This window comes from Anabrus simplex, chromosome 2 (genome assembly GCF_040414725.1).
Source record: "Anabrus simplex isolate iqAnaSimp1 chromosome 2, ASM4041472v1, whole genome shotgun sequence".
Lineage (NCBI taxonomy): Eukaryota > Metazoa > Arthropoda > Insecta > Orthoptera > Tettigoniidae > Anabrus > Anabrus simplex.
The window spans coordinates 601,116,711-601,138,132 of NC_090266.1; the positions used below are offsets into that span (position 1 = coordinate 601,116,711).

The 21,422-nt window shown below is 40.3% G+C and overlaps 1 protein-coding gene across 2 annotated transcripts in view; it reads right to left on the reverse strand.

Moving 5' to 3' along the window:
* Oct-TyrR (Octopamine-Tyramine receptor) overlaps positions 1-21,422 on the reverse strand; it is a 1,114,805-nt gene that overhangs the window by 729,549 nt on the left and 363,834 nt on the right. For both annotated transcript variants that reach the window (XM_068225823.1, XM_068225824.1), the window contains exon 3: positions 13,593-13,636. The gene's annotated coding sequence lies outside the window, so the exon portion shown is untranslated. The remainder of the gene's footprint in view (positions 1-13,592; positions 13,637-21,422) is intronic.

Consider the following 21,422-nt stretch of genomic DNA (forward strand, 5'->3'; position numbering starts at 1 on the left):
CCCATTAGTTTTGTGTTGGCACCAATGAGGATTAAGGCTAGTTTTACGGCAGTTGCATTCCTGCAAGCCAATCCTATGTGGAGGGACGTATTAATTAATAAGTTGTTCTGTGGTAGCAGGGAACGTGTTATGTATAAATTACAATGTGTATTAAGAAAAACAAAACCCACCCAATCCCAAGCTAAGTGTATGAAGCAGACGTGGCTTAACTGAACAGCCCGGCCGGTAATCGAACCCGAGGTTCTCTGAACCGAAAATCACTAAGCTGACCATTTAGCCTTGTACTTGACCGAGCTCGATAGCTGCAGTCGCTTAAGTGCGGCCAGTATTCAGTTTTCGGGAGATACTGGGTTCGAACCCCACCGTCAGCAGCCCTGAAGGTGTTTTCCGTGGTTTCCCATTTTCACACCAGGGAAATGCTGGGGCTGTACCTTAATTAAGGCCATGGCCGTTTCTTTCTCACTACTAGCCCTTTCCTCTCCCATCGTCGCCATAAAACATATATGGGTCGTGCGAGTTAAAGCAACTTGTAAAAACGTAGCCTTGTAATTGTTCACTTTTCCAGAAATTCTTACAAATGATCTGTGGATTTCATAAACAGCTGTTATACTACTGACTTAATTGCTCACTTTTCTCCCATTCACAGTCCATTTCCAGTCTTCCTTGTACATGGGAAGTAGATAAGTAGGATTAATTTTGTAAATATTTCACAGGCGTTTTTAATCTTTCCAAGTGAATATTAGTATTTTAAACGAAGACGTGGCCCTAATTATTACTGCAGCAGTAGATGTGTTATGGATGTTCTTCCTAGGAACAACCTTTCCTCCTGGTACAACAAACAACTTGAAAACAGCAATCTCGCTACACGATAAAGTGCGATTTATGAAATGTTATTCTAGAGGGTAAATGTAACAAATGCAAAACGTAACTTCAGTTTTTGCAATAAACAAAAATAAATAGAGTTTACGAAATTCATGATTTGTTCAGAATGACGAGGAGATCAATATATGCATTTGATTTAAGGAATGCACGCCTAGGCTATTAGTTTCCTATTTATTGAACATGCCCCATCGGTAAGAGGAATATCTGCGTCTACCACCTGAAATGTACTCGCACCAAAACGTGTCAAGGAAAGGAGCAGAAGTCGAGGTAAAAGATTCAGTACTAAAACGAGGCGATTGCTTGTGGTCTCGTGCTTCTTGTGAATCAATATTTTAATCTTGTTTCGATATGTTCTCTGTTGTGCAAGACACCGGCCTAGGTTATTTGGTGATGATTCCTACGTGATACGGTGGTATTATAATAACCAGTCCCGTTTTCTTACTGTGTGTGTGAATTGTGATTGATTACTTGTGTCCTTGACGTGTAAATGTTAATATGCATTCATATTACTTGGTTCAATGTGCAGAAAACAGCATGTGTACAACCTTGGTAATATTGAATTAGGAAATGGATGAGTGAAGAAGAATTCAAAATCAACAGCCTTCCATGGACATGGGTATTTACCACACTGGCCAGCACTGTTACTTGCTGAGCTACTCTGTTCAGGTTTATCAAATTTATTCAGTTACACAGAGTACTTGCCTTTTAACAGTAAGATCATAGTAAATTGGTTTGATAAATATCACATTATTAGCTTCGCATCTCATGCTCGTAATACATTCAAATGGATTACTTACAGAAGATTGAGTTAAGATGTTGAAGCCGAATTAGGAAATTATCAATTTGGTTTCCGAAGAAATGTAGCAACACACAAAGCAGAACCGACTCCACGTCTGTTCTTATATGACCAAATACTGGACAGGTAGGGCTTCGTAGAATTTGAGGATCTGGTAAATAGCATCGATAAAGCTGACTGATGCAAGATCTCCGAGTTTTTGAAGGTGATCACGATCATATACGGAAGAAGGATGGGGTAGACCTTAAGACACTCATTGGAAATCACCAACATGAATCAACAAAAGGCAGTGTCAGAAGCTTACTTTATTTATAGATCACCAACCAAAGGGCTGTTATACTTGAATACAGCAAGCATAAATACCGTAAAATGTTCCAGTGTACTCCGAAACGTTTTACAGCCTCTCGGTAGTTATGGAATATGATGACTAACATAAAATGGGTACCAAACCAAACCAAAGCCAAACCCCATGGCACTACAGCTCTTGAAGGAACTTGGCCTATCAAGCGACCACTGCTAAGCCCGAAGACCTGCAGATTACGAGGTGTCGTGTGGTCAGCACGACGAATCCACTCGGCCGTTATTCTTGGCAATCTAGACCGGGGCCGCCACCTCACCGTCAGTTAATTCCTCAATCCTAATCACGTAGGCTGAGTGCACATCGAGCCAGCCCTCAGGTCCAGGTAAAAATCCCTGACCTGGCAGGGAATCGAACCCGGGGCCTCCGGCACGCTACTCCTACACCACGGGGCCGGCTAAAATGGGTACAGTGACAAGAAACTGAATATGCACAAGAGAACATTGTAGGACAGTCGATGGATAGTGTGTCAGAATCTCTTGTGTATTCACATAACGTAAAAAGTTTGGTTCTCAAGGAGGATGAATTGACGTGAAGTACACGAGAGACAATCGACCGTGTTAGCTGAAAGGCTGCGATTATGCAGGTTCCTAATTAGGACGAGTGCATTGACTTCTAAGCTTAGACCATTGAAGACGCGCAGTTTTATGTGCCTCTGTGAGCAATAGCACCTTGCGTGGTGACCGAATCCAAATGTTCATTGCATGCAGTTCCCGTTGCAATGTTCTCTCGCTAACAGGTTAGGATGGACCTTCATTCACTGACTGCAGCAATTCCTGTTGGGTTTCGAAGCAATTTTGATTCAGAAGCCATGATACTTCCCAGTCAGGATCTTTATCCGACCACAATTCTGACGTCGTGCTTCGTGGCCACGTGTAGTACATCACTGCTTGCGGACACGTTGAAAAGTCCGCTGCGAAACAGCAACAAATCCAGCAACTTCGTGCACCGTATGACCATTGGCATGGCCAAACATGATTGAACATTTTTGTCACTCTCCCGCATCCTTACATCTACCAATGTTGACGTACACTGTCTGCTTGAAACATCAATGTCTCACTGATCGCTACTACCTTATGCTCACCTCGAGGCAGTGCGTGTGCGGTTGCGTACGGGACACGTTCGCTGCGCCATCTGCACGGGCTTTACGATTAATCTGTGCGCGTGCATGAGGATGACTATTTTTTGTCCAGTGAACTTAATTTAAAATACACATAATATAATCATTTATAATTCATTGAATAGCTTCAAATCAGTATACATACATTAAACCACGTGTTTCATGTGGCAGTTTTAAAGAGGAATAAACATTTAATGAGATGAAAATGTAGCATCTGCATATTTAAGATTGACTTTTTGTCATTTGTGCCGGTGACACTGATCCTACTCCACGAACCGGCAAATTATTAATCAGACTGCAGTGAAAATTGATATTCATACAGTCACATTAGACCTGGGTTCAAACTAGTTACAGTTTTCAGGCAAGCCTCTAGTAATCATGTTTACTACCCGTAGTACAAATTCATAAACTGCTAGACGGCTTACACCAGCGTGATAAAATTCAGTATGAATTAATTGTGTTAAGTACCATAATTTATGCTTATAGTTCAGTTATAAAGGCACTAGATTGTAAAATGCGTAGAAAACCCGAATCAATACCTAAAATGCATCGGCGGTGCTTTCGCTGTACTATTCACTGTCATTTTGAAAGGAGGTAGTGAGATGGCATTTCAAGAACGCCCTATTTTCTGGGATATCTTCCATATGAAACAGGAGCGGAGGTGGATCTAACGACAGACGGGTGTTCGCGAGATAAGTATAACGACCTTCCTAGGAAGGGTCATGTTGTATGAAAATGAACAAATGAATTAGCTTTGGAGGGGGGGGGGGGGAAATGTACAGTGTTTAGACGTAAAATTACTACGGATATTGGCATTCCAACGGAGATGATAATAGAAGAATGACGTACAATACCTAGACAACAATAGATAAATTTTATATTTAGTTATTTCGGGTAAAGACCATGAAAGGAAACAGAAAAAAGAACGATGTATAACACATTAGGCAAACTTTCAATAAGACACAATCCATATCTCATATAAAAATATATGATCACATGTCGGCATTATATCAGCATACTTGAATGAAATTCACGGCAATTCATTTACTATTAAGTATGCGTCAAGTCATCGAATTGACTGTTACAACAACTCTATGCGTTATGCATTTTGGACAGTCAAGGTACACGTTGTCTGTCTGGGCAAGGACGGAGTTGTTGGTAAGTCGTAGTGCGAATAGTGAGCGTAGGGCTTAAACTACGATTAATATATAAAGACGTCAAGTAATTTTTTTTTCAAATTTGTATGCCTTGTTCAGACATCTCATTCACGAAAACTACACGTTCACAATTTATATTTGAATCCATGTCAAATACAGGTAGCATACTTACAGTAGGTCTATAATATGCCTGAATTGACCTTTATTTCAACTACTACTACTACTACTACTAAACGTTTTTATTCGTCCCCTGAAGGGGAAGGCGGGCCTCCTAGACGATTACGCCGTCTCTCAGGCTGGGAGATTTGTTACGGTGAAGGAGATGTTTTGAGAAAGTGAGGGGGTTGGCTGCCGTGCCCTATACTACGAACTCTCCCGGCATTAGACTTAGTGCAGGAGAATGGCAAACCACGAAAAACCATTCTCAGGACAGCCGACGGTTGGGGCTAGCCGTGAGGTACAGCCCTGTCCCGTCTCCCGAATGCAGGTGCGTAGAGCCACGGTAAAGCCGTGGCCACCTCTTGTCTGCTCGGTTGACCGGTCAGAATACAGAGCTGTTGGACCACGGACCAGCCGTGGCCACTTAAGGGATGAAACCCAAGGAACGAAACCCACTCTGAATCTACCGACCAACCGTTATTTCCATGTTGGTCAACCATTTCCGTCATATCGACCGATAAGTGGAAAGAGGAAACAGTCCTAACATTCTCGCTTCAGAACGCGTGGTCTTCAGGCAATAACTTTCTGGGTGAGCTGTGTAAAGATATGAAATGTTTCCATCAAAGAAACCAGGGGAGTAACCTCTACTAATGTTGTATTTCTAGTTGAGCACTTTCCTGTTCAAATGAAGAACTTCAGTTCATGGAATGGTACTGCTTTAAAAGTTGCCTTGGCTGAATATTGCAAGCCTACGAAACCCACAATCTGGGAAGCTGTTGTCAACTGCGGAAATGGAAAATCGGAATGTTGTAGCTCCCAAAATCTGATCGCCCATGAATATTTGAAGAATGGCTATACCATATCGCTACGAAGACGAAACAGAAGATGTATTCACATGTATATCAATGAAGTTCAGAACAGGGCAAACAATTCTAAAATATGTGGACAAGAAAAATATATATTAGAATATATGTATCATATTATATATCTACTTGGCGATGAGAAGTGAAAGAGAAAGCAATCAGAAAGATGTGTAAACTACACACCCAAAATAGTTTATGGAATAGAAGGGTTCAAGAACCAAGCCTATTTAATTCGTATGGGGTCTTCAAGACCCCACACTCCCTCGTGCAATTAACAAAAAAATTCTTGGTGGCCACGTGTGGCCTTGATGCGTTCAATAGCTCCTATGAAATAGAGGGGGAAGATTGGTTTATTTTCTGGTAGGCTACAGATGGAAGGCTTTCGATAGTAAACCCATCGATATTTTCCGATGTTATGAGCTTGAATATCGATAGTAATTCATTGTTCTAAAACCTGGTAAATTGTTTCGTTATACTAGAAAATATAATATATATATGTACATTTATTGAACATAACCCACGAAATATCAGGATAAATCACAGTTATTACATGTTATTTCTGAAAATCAAATCGGAATATCACATATTAAAACTTTTTTTATATAAACCACTTATTATGGTTGAGAAATGACAACAAATCTATATGAAATGGTTTTATGCTGCACCTTCTGTCAGATATAATCAATCCAGTCTTGCTAAATTTTCCTTCTGCCGGAACAGAAGTCGCAGATACATAGAGATATTTTAACGCACACATTTGAAGTGGGACATACTCCTCACTAATTAAATGAAAATGAGAAACGAACAAGAATATTAGGACGATACCCGAGATGAAACTAAAAAACCAATATTTAAAGACATTGAGATATGAATGTACTGCAATCGGTTTTACTATGGAAGCAGTTATATGGTCCCCTAAAATTTTTTTAAATTGCCACGTCAAAGGGGCCAAGAAGTTCTGCAACTTCTCTTAAAACCAACAAACATCATCAGCTCTTACACCATGAGGTGCCTTTGCATTTATGGTTTTTGAAAGAGCAATTATTAGAGGATCATGTACTCTAGCAATCCTTCCATCGATGTTCCATCTTTTTGGCACTTCTTTCTTAAACTTCATTTTATGTTAATTCATATCACGTTGCTGTTTCCTTAGATTTTCACTAGCAAGGTCACTCTATATCCGCCTCTGTTGTAAAGTGGTTAGTGTGATTAGCTGCCAGACCTGGAGGCCCGTGTCCGATTCCCTGCCCTGCCACGAAATTTGAAAAGTGGTACAAGGACTCGAACGAGCTCCACTCAACCTCAGGAGGTCAACTGAATGGAAGGGGGTTCGATTCCCACCTCAGTCATCCTCGAAGTTGTTTCCCGTCGTATTCAACTTCTACTCCAGGAAAATACCGGAATGGAACCTAATTTAAAGCCATGGCAGCTTGCTTCCCTCTTCCTTGTGTGTTCCTTCCAATCTTCCCATCCCTCCACAAACTACTGTTCATCATTGCAGTTGAGGTCGCCTGGGAGAGGTATTGGTCCTTCTCCGCAGTTGTATCACCGACGAAATGTCTCACGTTCCGGGACACTGCCCTTGATGCGGTAGAGGTGGGATCCCTCACTGAGTCCGAGGGAAAAGGCAATCCTGGAAGACTGGACGATAAACTGACTAAGAAAGAAAGAAAGTATGAATGAAAGATTGCTCTGTTTTACTTTGATGACAATGTCCTTGCAATTTTTGAAAACAGCAGATAATTCATTTTGCTTCAAAGTATCTTGAACTACCAAACTGAGGGTATGAGCAAAACATGGAAGACTATCTTAGCTTACAGAATCACAATGACATGCCTTGATCATATTTGGTGCATTGTCTGTAACAAGAGACACTACTCTTGTCTCAATATCCATAGGATTTCATTCATGAATGAAGCTATATATTCAGCAGTGCAACCGATATCAATCTGTGTGGTCGATAGTCATACAAAATAAGTGAAGTCATAAAATATGTGGCATGTAATTGTAAGGTAGCTATCATTTATTCTTTATGTCCGCATATCAATAATAATACTGACAAATTCAACGTCACCTCACATCTTCTTAAGATAAGATTCTGCACTTCTATAGGATTCGGTTAAAAAGAACATAACTTGAAGTACATTTACTAGGTAATTTATATTTATGTTCAAGCAAATTCACGAACCTCTTAAATCCTTCATCCTCAACAATTCTGAAGTTTAGGCAAGTATATATTTTAAGGCATCATTTAGCTCAGTTTTATTTTTGTTGGAATTTTAATAACATATCTGCTGACTAAAATACTTCTTAATGGCAAAAGTTGATCCTAATATAGTAGATTCTTCATCATATTCAATATTTAATAAATATCTGTGAGCTCTTTCGATATGGTCCATTAGGTTGGAGGTACTGCTACTGATTTTATATTATTTTCCAGTCATTGCACTTGGCTAACATTTTATCGCCACTGCGCCTACATCACTTCCAGAAAGTCAGATATTATCCCTTTCGGCATATCGATGTAAATTCCACACTTTTAAATTGGTATGTTAAAGTTATCGACAAAACAGTGAGACAGGTGCACAGTTTCTGTTAGCGCGAACAATAAACCAGTAAGGAAAAGGGAAAAAGGACGGTCGTTCTGGTAAAAGTTCTATATCCTGTTTGCAATAGATCAAACATAGTGCGGCTCGGACGATGTCAGAACGATTGGACATGTTTGCGACAGTGCGACATGGAGTTGCTCAGACATCACAACCTACTATCCAAGGCCGCCAATTTTGGAAACAGTGACAAGACCACTAACTTTACAACGCCAGGCTAGTGAAAAGACCATTCGGCTTGATTAGTTAGGTCCGGCTAGTGATAGGCCATTGGAGTGAGGTGCGAATTTCTGTACAGTTACTGTTAGCGCGAGAAATAAGGCACGGGGCCAGTTGGCCGTGCGGTTAGGGGCGCGCAGCTGTCAGCTTGCATCCGGGATATAGTGGGTTAGAACCCAACTGTCGGTAGCCCTGAAGATGGTTTTCCGTGGTTTCCTATTCTCATAAGAGGGAAACGCTGGGGCTGTACCTTAGTTAAGGCCACGGTCACTTTCTTCCTACTCCTAGGCCTTTCCTATCCCATTGCCGCCATGAGACCTATCTGTGTCGGTGCGACGTAAAGCAGATTGTAAAAAACCAATAAGGAAAAAAACTATCGTTGACGATCGATAGTAGGCAGCTGACTATAGATGTCAGACGATAGTATTCGCTATCGATACATATCGATAGCCCATCGAACGTTTTCCGCCTCCAGTTGCTGACTTATAGATGCCATGTAAGGATTCCATGCGAATATGAAAGTAAAACAAGTTAAATATTTACTTAATGTTATCCGTGTTGCTTATAACCAATTATTTTTCATCGTCGTTGTGTAAACAACTTAATACCCATAATTTTACATAATTATGAAAAAATTTGTGCAGCGAGAGAATTGTTTTATACCAGAAGTGTTGAATACTTCCACGTTTAAATATTCAATGAAGTAACTAGGAATCCACATCGTTGACTTTTCTTGCTATTTCAGAAATACATCTGCAATTTATATTCTCATTTCAGATTATAGCCGCGTAAAATCGCAGTATAATGATGAATGGCTTTTACAATAGTATATCGTCGCTTCACCGGTAAAAGGTTGTAATCCACAAAGCTCTTCCTATCGATTATTCCCCTTAAGACTGGTCACGCCTCCCAGCCACGTATGGATATGCTGCCCATCAGAACAATGTCCGTTGTGTTCGTTTTCCTATGCGGCCGAGTAACCGAAAATGAACCTAACATGCATTATACAATAGGAGTGCGTAAATACGGAATGCAAGCACACATTCGTATAGTACGGTACAGTAAGGTTAATTTTCCTTTACACATGGGCATAGGAAAATGAACACAACAAAATTTGTTCTGATGGACTGCATAACCATATGTGGGTGGGAGGCGTGACCAGTCTTAAGGAGAATAATCGATAGGAAGAGCTTTGTGGATTACAACCTTTTACCGGTGAAACGACGATATTAAGATGCGAGTAATAACTTCCCGTAAGTTATTACCTCAGCATGATTGTTAATTTCCTGTAAATATATATTTTTCAAGTCGTTTACTGTCGACAAACAAATAAAGTTTAATTGCTTTGTCATTGCAGTATTTATATAATGCGTACACTCCCGGGAACCTGAGTGATTCAATACGAGCAATTAGTGGGGGAAGAATAAACACGATATGTGAAAATTAAACTAATAATTTTATTCACATCTTCATACCACTGCTCACTGATATCAGCATAAATTTATTACTGACTGGTGGTATTTGTTGTCCTAAAGGGTAATGAAAAGGTATTATCAACCCCCTGTACATGGTTAATCTCTCCTGTATGGCAGAAGCTAAGGAAGTGGAGAGGCGAAAACGAAGGTAAGAAAGTCAAGACGAAGAGTCCAATTCACTACCGTTTTTGTGTCACAGCTGCATGCTGCCAAGACAGCAAATTGTGCATCCAGGCTTGCGTCTCAAGACGCTAGAACAATCGTCAACTCATAGCATACGGAAAATTTAAGGATAAGTCTGAATAGTGCGTGTGTACGAGACTTTCCCTTACTGTAATCTGTGGACAGACTGTTGATGAGTACATCTCCTGTTACACGGCCTTCGTTGGGCTGGGTGAAAAACAACGACACAGTAGTTGCTTGAAGAGACGTCCGTGGGCACGCTAAAAGCCGCGCAACGCGATGTGCAGTCTCCTCCAACTTCCATAAATTGTAACAAACAAATGATAGTAGTGTATTCAGCCATATTTATCCCTCTTCTTCTTATTTACCTGTTTACCCTCCAGGGTTGGTTTTCCCTCGGACTCAGCGAGGGATCCCATCTCTACCGCCACAAGGGCAGTGTCTTGGAGCTTAAGACTCTGGGTCGGGGGATAAAACTGGGGAGGATGACCAGTACCCTGCCCAGGCGGCGTCACCTGCTATGCTTAACAGAGGCCTTGTGGGGGAATGGGACGATTGGAAGGGATAGACAAGGAAGAGGCAAGGAAGCGGATGTGGCCTGGAGGAGAAGTGGGAAAGCACGGAAGACCACTTCCAGGATGACTGAGGTGGGGATCGAACCCACCTATACTCATTTGACCTCCTGAGGCTGAGTGGACCCCGTTCCAGCCCTCGTACCACTCTTTTTTTCAAATTTCGTGGCAATTTCCAATTTATTTGCAATTGTCAAGAAAGGGCTAGGGAAACAACAGATAGGGAATCTGCCACCTGGGAGACTGCCCTAAATGCAGATCAGTAGTGATTGATTGAATTGTGAAAGCCGGGAATCGAAACCGGGCCTTGGGGGTGGCAGCTAATCACACTAACCACTACACCACAGAGGCGGACGAGGTGTATTTCTTGGCTTAATATTCTCCTTATCATCGCCGCCTACATCTACCGAGTATACTAATGATACGTTATGATATTCAATACAGAAATGAACGTGGTCAAGAAATGTTAAACTTGAATTTGCTATATCCTACCTGCAAATATATTCCACACCTATTTTAGATAAACGTTGAAATGATTCTTCATTTATAGTTTCAGTTGTCCTCTTTCGTAGCGTAACGCTGAGTACTATTAGCTGCCGTCCTTGGAGGCCCGGTTTCGATTCCCGGTACTGCTAGAAATTTAAGAATGTCAGGAGGACTGGTATGTGGTTGAAATGGCACATGCAGCTCACCCCCAGTGGGGCTGTGCCTGAAAAGAGTTGCACCACCTCGGGATAAGGACACGAGTTTACTTACTTACAGTTCCAGTTCATCATTACACTTCAATTTCGATATAAATATAGTCCTAGGTACCTAAAGAATAATCACATCAGTACCTTAAAATAGCATCCAGCAACAAAAATCTTATCCACCTACAAAGCAGTGGTTTTCCGTATAATACCGTTAATAGTCAGTGTACTTAATGCCAGTGACCTCGATGGAAGGCATTAAGGAATTAGTCGCAATCCTAAGACACATTAGTAACTTTCATCGATCTTTTTGATTTGTGGTTCTTAGACAAATTTAATGTGGTCTCAGAGACCACAACGGAGAAAGCACAGGAAAATGAAGCCCAGCTGGGAGGGAAGAGGTTTTAAATCCCTCCTTTTGACAACTTTAAGTTCCCTTCAGTGGATTTGCTCTCCAAGAGTCATTTTTCCTTAAACTCCTGGTGAAATACATCATAGGCCCTAAAATATACCGTAGTTCACGAGCACTTCCTTTCACGTGGTGGTGCCCATTCATTAGTAATACCCACACTATTGCAGATACCATTGTGCACTGACGTTACGTAGAAGTATCTCGAAAAGATGCTCTTCACCATTTAAAACAAGAAACAAAAAGAGTTAAAACTGATAGAATCCTCTCTGAACTTAAGCAGTGAAAGCCTCGTCTAATACATTGTGGAACCTTGAAAGTAGAAAATTAGGTGTTGTCGCTAAGTGCAGGGTTTTACTTGTCCTGTGTAATATTACTTCAAAATTTTCAATTTACTTAATTACATACATTTCAAATTTACTGTACATATACAAAATTTGATAAAATGCAACCCCATCGTTATAAATATTATGTAAAAGTAGGTCCTTCCTTTACGATTCATACTATTTTCAGAGGAATATCTTGGTGATTCTGTAGCTTATTTTGAGACAGGAAATCCTTTAGCAATTTTGGAACGTGAATGTACGCCACATTCGAATTAGAAACATAACTTTTATTTCCGTCTTGATTTCATGATAGCTTCATAATGTATTAACAACGAATAATTCTTGATGGATTTGCATTGCTAATTTTGCAATTATTTATTTAACAACGATGACAAAATTCTTAACAATAATTATATTAACAATATGATGTAATGCCCTGAATATCATGGAATGTTTCTCACTGAACAGAAAAGTCTTCATTGCAAATTTGAAGTCAGTGAGGGAAGAATTCTTAGAATGACCCTAGGCCTGATACCAGGAGTTAGGGATTGACGAAGGCGTAACAATTCAGAGCTCTACTCCCTACTCTGCTACTTCTATGGTGTTTTTGATAAAATTTTCTCCCAACAGACTGATCAATCACGTGTTCACATTCTGGTGAAAACAAAATGTCCGCGCTATCTGGCGAAAGGAGGCGGAGAACGAAATTAAAATATATCGGGCTGAACTCACTTACACAACAGACAGGCGTTGAGAGAGATCCAGAAGAAAGTCCGCAGTTTTGAGGAAAATAAAAGTCTAAAGGAGAGTGGTACTCCCAGGTCAGAGGGAAGAAAGAAGATACACTAGGAAAATATGTGACAATAGTGGGCAAAGAACAAAGCCCAACGGTTAAGCAAGCTTGGTCTCTAGTAGACTAATTCGGAATAAGGAGAAGGAGGAGGAAATGGAGCACTTTGTTACATACTTGCTACTTTGAAATGTCGTTAGTCGGTCTGTAAATTAATGCTACTCCGCAGGTACTATTTCATCTTCTCTAACAGTGCAGGTCGCATGAACACGTTCAACAAAATATGCTTGTTAGCTTGTTGTCAATTTATAACTCAATTATAAAGCCATTTGTCACCGTGGTAGTTTACCTACCTTCTAACACTACGAGGAAAATTACCAGGATGTCACACGGCTTATGATAATTGAGTTATAAATGGATTGAATCCTTCAGGAAAGTAATGACGCCACATCGCATCGGCGGGCTGGAAAGGGTTAGTGGGGCCTAGCATCTAGGCCATCAGCCATTCAACAAATGGATCCTTTTCTCCGTTAGTTTGCATTTCAATTGCATACTTCATATTTTTACATTATTGTACTGAACATAAGAGGAACGGGGTCGTGTAACAAAATATATTGCTCCCATGAAGTATATCGACGTAGTCATTTATAGCGAACCTCAGAGGCTACAAAGCGATTAAAATGAAAGCAGTTAGGTTTCGGTAAACTACCAACTCATTCCTAATAGTGTTCTTCACAACTTTTACTGAATTTTCTCCAATAAATATTATTAAGTACCTCTTACGCTTTTGGCGTGTTAAGTATTACGGATCGTTTGTAGAATATATACAATTAAAAGGAATATTATATGTTTTACCAGTTAGAACAGGCACAGAAGCCTCGGGTTCTGCGGCTTTATCTGCGATGAATTAACTTCAACCGTGCACTTACTCTGTGTATAAGCCTACATTACAATGTGTACTTAAAATACTTTTCGTTACTTAACTTACCAGTCTGGACAACGATCTTGCGGTGCTTTCCAATGAGATCACATCTGTAAAGATAACAAAGGTACAACCTGTAAGTAATGCCACTTGATATTGTTGTTTACCACTTTTGCACAGTATCATATATCTGTTCTTTATTTTATGTCACCATTGTCTATTCGTTGAACAGCATTATTACGTTTTAAATATACTCAGTTTTATTCAATGATTACATGTACCTCCCATGGTGTGCTTAAACTCTTTGCGAATATCAAAATTTGTTCCTTCTGTTGTGAAGCTCTAAAGTGAGTGAGGTGTAATTGGTGTCAACTCTTAACCTGAGTATTATTTTTCATTCTCTGGCTCGTAAGTTCTTATGTGACTATTATAGATGTATTTGAATTCTCCATGACATCAGTATAATAAATCGTAAAGTTTCGACCAATTATACAAGCTGCTGCATGGAAAAATATAGGGATCCCGACAAATAATAAATACGAGTTTACAGGGTATTATTCAGGCCTGCTCTCTGTCAAATATTCGAAGGTAATTAAATTAAACGGCATGCATATCGGAATGTAATCTCATCTCAAGCATAGATCAACCGGGTGTAGAAAATTCTCGTCTCCCAACCTATGCGCGGCATATTACTTCAGCAGCGTTCCCATGATTTCAACATAGTCCAAGCAGGTAGACAGTCACTTTTAATACCGGCCTCCGTATCCCAAGATCGAAGCCGGCAGAGACAGTTGGATTATAGAAGGGTAGAGATAAATGCATTATCAGTCAATCAATCAATCAATCAATCAATCAATCAATCAATCAATCAATCAATCAATCAATCAATCAATCAATCAATCAATCAATCAATCAATCAGTACTGATCTGCATGTTGTGTTTTTAATGGATTGAATTATCGGGATTTAAAATGCAATGTTAAAATGTAAACGGTGTAAAATTTTGAAGCTTCAATGAAAAAATGAATAAATAAGTTGAATATGAGTCACTAATGAAATGCTAGATGTCTAATTGTATCCCAAATAACGTTAATTAAAATTTGAATTAATTAATGACTTCTAAATAATGGTCTAAAATTATTGTAAAATCGTGGTGCTAATGAATGCTAAATAATGGTATATTTTATATTGTGCTAAATAGTGATTTGGGACCACGTAAGTTTTACACGTCCACGAGTGTTGAAAACTAGGGGAATATAAGTAAACACCCCGACGTTAATTCGTGGACGATGACCTGTAACACGAAAGCAAGTGTAGGTTTCTTATAAATTGCATGGCCTAGTGTACCATGATCCTTCTTGTATACTAGCACATCAAGAAAAGGTCATTTACATTCATTTTCTACTTCCATCGTGAAATTGATCTTACTGTTAATCGAATTTAGGTGCTCAAAAATTCATTTTATATTTCACATCCATGTGGCCTGACCGAAAATGCGTCATCTCCCTTGGTAAGTTATTCCAATACCTAAATACCCTTCCTATAATCGAATAATTGCCCCAATTTCTCCGCTTGAATTCCAGCTTTATCTTCATATTGTGATCTTTCCTACTTTTAAAGACACCACTCAAAATTATCCGACTACTGATGTCATTCCAAGCGATACCTAAACTGAGAGCTCGGATCATACCAAGTAGACGAGCAGCTCGTCTCCTTTCTCCCAAGTCTTCCCTACCCAAACTTTGCAATATTTTTGTAACGCTACTCATTTGCGGAAACCACACAGAACAAATCAAGCTGCAATTCTTTGGATGTTTTCCAGTTCTTGAATAAAGTAATCCTGGTGAGCGTCCCATACGCTGGAACCATACTCTAGATGGCGTCTTACCGGAGACTTACATGCCCTCTCCTTTACATTTTTACTACAACCCCTAAATACCCTCATAAAAATGTGCATATTTATGTGATTATCCCAATGAAGATCTTTCCTTATATTAATACCTAGGTACTTACAATGTTCCCCAAAAGGAATTTTCACTCCATCAATACAGTGATTAAAACTGAGAGGACTTTTCCTGTTTGTGAAACTCCTTTCCTTTTCCTCGTTTAGCGTCATGACATTGACTACAGTCCATCTCACAACATTAAAGAGGTTATTTTGCAGTTGCTCACAGTTTCGTACCTTATTTATTACACTGTACAGAATAACATCAACTGCAAACAGCCTTATCTCTGATTCCCCTTCTTTACACATATCATTAATGTACACTGACTGACAGTGACAATGCAACACCAAGGAGGAGTGGTTCGAAAGAGATGAAAGTTGGGGAAAAAACAGAGACGGCACGGACGAATAATTGATGTTTATTTCAAACCGATATGCAGGTTACACAATGCGCACGGCATCGACTCAGTAGGATGTAGGACCACCGCGAGCGGCGATGCACGCAGAAACGCGTCGAGGTACAGAGTCAATAAGGGTGCGGATGGTGTCCTGAGGGATGGTTCTCCATTCTCTGTCAACCATTTGCCACAGTTGGTCGTCCGTACGAGGCTGGGGCAGAGTTTGCAAACGGCGTCCAATGAGATCCCACACGTGTCCGATTGGTGAGAGATCCGGAGAGTACGCTGGCCACGGAAGCATCTGTACACCTCGTAGAGCCTGTTGGGAGATGCGAGCAGTGTGTGGGCGGGCATTATCCTGCTGAAACAGAGCATTGGGCAGCCCCTGAAGGTACGGGAGTGCCACCGGCCGCAGCACATGCTGCACGTAGCGGTGGGCAGTTAACGTGCCTTGAATACGCACTAGAGGTGACGTGGAATCATACGCAATAGCGCCCCAAACCATGATGCCGCGTTGTCTAGCGGTAGGGCGCTCCACAGTTACTGCCGGATTTGACCTTTCTCCACGCCGACGCCACACTCGTCTGCGGTGACTATCACTGACAGAACAGAAGCGTGACTCATCGGAGAACACGACGTTCCGCCTTTCCCTCATCCAAGTCGCTCTAGCCCGGCACCATGCCTGGCGTGCACGTCTATGCTGTGGAGTTAATGGTAGTCTTCTGAGCGGACGCCGGGAGTGCAGGCCTCCTTCAACCAATCGACGGGAAATTGTTCTGGTCGATATTGGAACAGCCAGGGTGTCTTGCACATGCTGAAGAATGGCGGTTGACGTGGCGTGCGGGGCTGCCACCGCTTGGCGGCGGATGCGCCGATCCTCGCGTGCTGACGTCACTCGGGCTGCGCCTGGACCCCTCGCACGTGCCACATGTCCCTGCGACAACCATCTTCGCCACAGGCGCTGCACCGTGGACACATCCCTATGGTTATCGGCTGCGATTTGGCGAAGCGACCAACCTGCCCTTCTCAGCCCGATCACCATACCCCTCGTAAAGTCGTCTGTCTGCTGGAAATGCCTCCGTTGACAGCGGCCTGGCATTCTTAGCTATACACGTGTCCTGTGGCACACGACAACACGTTCTACAATGAGTGTCGGCTGAGAAATCACGGTACGAAGTGGGCCATTCGCCAACGCCATGTCCCATTTATCGTTCGCTACGTGCGCAGCACAGCGGCGCATTTCACATCATGAGCATACCTCAGTGACGTCAGTCTACCCTGCAATTGGCATAAAGTTCTGACCACTCCTTCTTGGTGTTGCATTTGCTCTGTCGGTCAGTGTATATAAGAAAACATAAACTTCCAATAATACTGCCTTGAAGAATTTCCCTCTTAATTGTTACAGGGACCGACAAAGCTTCGCCTGCTCTAATTCTCTGAGTTCTATGTTCTAGGAACAGAGCTATCCATTCAGTCACTCTTTTGTCTAGCCCAGTAGCACTCATTTTGCCAGTAGTCTCGCATGATCTACCTTTTCAAATTCATTAGATATTTCAACCGCGATACAGTACATTTGACCTCCTGGTTCCAGGAAATCTGCTATATCTTGCTGGAATCCTACAAGTTGTGCTTCATTGGAATAACCTTTCCTAAATCCGAACTGCCTTCTATCAAACCAGTTATTAATTTCGCAAACATGTCTAACATAATCAGAAAGAATGCTTTCCCAAAGCTTACATGCAATGCATCTCAAGCTGACTGGCCTGCAATTTCCCGCTTGATATCTATCAGCCTTTCCTTTATACACAGGAGCTACTCGAGCAACTCTCCATTCATGCAAACAATATTCAAATAAGTACTCCAGATATGGTATTATATCCCGACCCATTGTCTTTAGTATGCCCCCAGAAATCTTATCAATTCCAGCCTCATTTCTAGGTTTCAACTTTTGTATCTTATTGTAAATGTGATTGTTATCATAGGTAAATTTTAATACCTATTTAGTATTAATCATGTCATCTATCTAGACATTATCCTTGTAATCAACAAACTTTAAATACTGTTGACTGAATACTCCTGCCTTTTGAAGATCCTCGCATACACAATCCCCTTGTTCATTAATGATTCCTGGAATGTCCTTCTTTGAAAATATTTCTGCCTTAAAGTACTTATACATAATCGTCCATTTTTCACTGAAATTTGTATGACCGCCCATTATGCCTACCATCATGTTATCCTTTGCTGATTTATTTGCTAGATTCAATTTGCTAGTAAATTCCTTCAATTCCTCCTTAATTCCACAGCAATTTCTAACTATTTATTTCCAACCTTCACCACCTCTTTAGTCTCTTTACTTCTCTGTTGTAATATAGTGGATCATTACCATTACTTACTGCCTTCAAAGATACAAACCTATTTTCACCGTCTTCAACAGAGTCTGTTTACTTTTATTTGCCGTTTTGCACTGTTCAAAGTTACGTTTTAAAAACTCCCTAATGCCTGTTTTATCAGCTATATGGTACTGCCTAATAGTCCTAATTTTAATACCTTCCTTTCTTTCACATTTATATTTAACTACGACAAAAACAGCTTCGTGATCACTAATACCCTCTATTACATCGCTTTCTCTATAGTACTCATCTGGTTTTACCAGCACCACATCAATGATATTCTTCCCTCTAGTTGGTTCCATAACTTTCCGAATCAGATGCCCTTTCCATATTAACTTATTTTCCTCTTGTTGTTCATGCTTCATGTCGTTCGCATTACTTTTCCAATTCATTTAATTTGTTTAGTGTTTGTTTTGAGGCTAACCTAGTTTTAAAGAATTTCTTTATCACCGCGGTGATTGGTGTACTTTAATAAGGAATTAGACATGTTATTTCGAGAAATGCAGAGACATGAAAGTGCTATCGTATTTAAATGTTTGTTTTACGTACTGTAGGTCGAGTGATATGATTATAATACCTAAATGACGAGATTTTGCATGTTGTATTTTTAATGGATTCAATTATCGGGATTTAAAATGCAATGTTAACATGTAAACGGTGTAAAAATTTGAAGCTTAAATGAATAAATGAATAAATACGATGATTATGAGTCACTAATGAAATGCTAGATGTCTAATTGTATCCCAAATAACGTTAATTAACATTTGAATTAATTAATGACTTCTAAATAATGGTCTAACATTATTGTAAAATCGTGGTGTTAATGAATGCTAAATAGTGATTTGGGACCACGTAAGTTTTACACGTCCATGAGTGTTGAAAACTAAGGGAATATAAGTAAACATCCCGACGTTAATTCGTGGAGGGTGACCTGTAACAAGTAAGCAAGTGTAAATGGGGAAATGAGAAGTAACAGGCAGCTAATAAATAAATGGTATCGTACTAAGCCGTATATAATCAGTCGCAAACTCTGTGAATGATAGATGTGTAATATACCCTGAGGCCTGAGGATGGAGAGGTGTCCATATCAGGAGTAGTAACGAGGAAACTACTACGAAATATTGAAATGAAGCTACGATGAAATATTAAAATTAATCTACGATGAACACAGAGAATTATTAGTGTCCGGGTACAGGGAAATATTATCAGCCAGTAGGACGCAGGCAGAGTAAGACTGAGCTATGAAGAGTCCGGGATTGCACCCCATAGTAATACGTACGAGGAAGATAAACCTGCATGTTAAGTTGTTGAAGCATTACGACCCCGGAGATCAGAGAGGTTGATGTCCACACGAATAGACGTACGGTGGAGTGATAAATCATGACAGATGAAACGAATGTAATTGGAACTAATAATAATAATAATAATAATAATAATAATAATAATAATAAATAAGGTAGACCCGTAATATTGACCGTATTAATGAAGTTTGATGATTATAGCACGTTAAATATAAACATAACAAAATAGATCGCACCGGTAATAAGAATCGTCATGTTATTGCTTCTGATAATATTAATGATAATATCATTATCACAATAACAACCTTTGAATACTGATTACCAATATACATGACCATTATACTGAAACGTCGGTGATCGTAAACAAATCATAACGCGGAGGACAAATGTTAATAATCATAATAGTAATAATCATAAATGTTGTCGCCGTAAGTCGGGTTGTTTCTGACCCACAGCTTAGGTTTCGCTTGGAGGCTTAAGTTCATGAATGTGCGGGTGAGACCACGGACGGTAAATGTCAGAATTATGTGAGATTAGTGGATAACCTTCCGATAATTTTATTGACATATTGACAGTTGTAAATATTAAGTTAAGCTTTAATTAACAAGCTGTTCCTGGCATGCTCGTTAATCTGGATGTGTAGGCTAGGGTCCGTCCGTCAAATTCGTCTCCCTTTTAATTACGATTACATTTCCGAGATAGGAATCCGGACTATCTGAAATGTAAATACCCGGAGGTGACTCATCAGATGGAACGTGGAGACGACAGTAATTCAAGGTTACAATCGCGCCGACGTCTCCTCAAATGTTTTTTATTTTAGGTCTACATATCCAAGCTTACGGATATTAGTTCGATCCCCATGGATCAGCTGTTCGACATCACATATTTTATCCTCGCCATCAGTGTGGTGAGGTGGAACGAAACATTGTATTTCTTTTCGGGTAGGTATTGTGATATGTGAAATATTGTCAGTTAGTGAACGTTGCCAAATAAATTCTTCCTTGTTGCTATTCCAAAGGAAACGGTTACCTTATATTTTTATTGTAGATAGTCAGTTATGCACATGGAAATAATTTCCGTCACTTCCCAGGCCTGTTGTGGAGTCCTTTATTTGTGTTTCTGTAGATGAGCTCTTCCCTTACTTATATGTGCTTGCCCCGTTCATCCGTGAGTTTATTTGGGCGTATCGTACGATGTTGGCATGTACAAGGCCTCGTTGTTACTTTCGTTTTCTACATGATAAAATTCAATTCAATTCACCCAGCAGCTTTACAATTTAGTTGGCGTGTGGTAGAATAAACTGGTAATTCAAATATGAAATGGAGATGCCTATACGGTAGTAATCCACAACACCTTCTCACCATAGTAATGATAATTCCATCATTACGGTTAGGAAATGAACGGGAATCTACCCCACTCTTGATTCCCTGAACGCTCTTTGAGTGACGCCAAGGCTATCTATGACAGCTGGTGGTGGAGCGATTGAGGAACAAACCAGCCTTCAGACCGACTACATATTATTATTATTATTATTATTATTATTATTATTATTATTATTATTATTATTATTATGTGGTCTAAGATTCCACCTTTGGGAGTGAATTCAGGAGAGGTATCAGTTTAGAATCGGTATGAATCACTGCAGGTAAAATGGAATATGGGCAACAGGAAGGAGTTACAGAAAATTTGCGAAGCAAGCGGAAAGAGAATCGGAGGAAAGGGAAACGTAGAGTACAGAATAGGAAGAGGGAGGTGGAACAGGGTAGTGAGGAGTAGAGAAGGGAGGAAGAAGTTGGTTCTGCAGGTGTCAAGGAAGTTAAGGAAGACCAGGAGAGGAATGGAACTAATGAGGTGGGTGGGGTT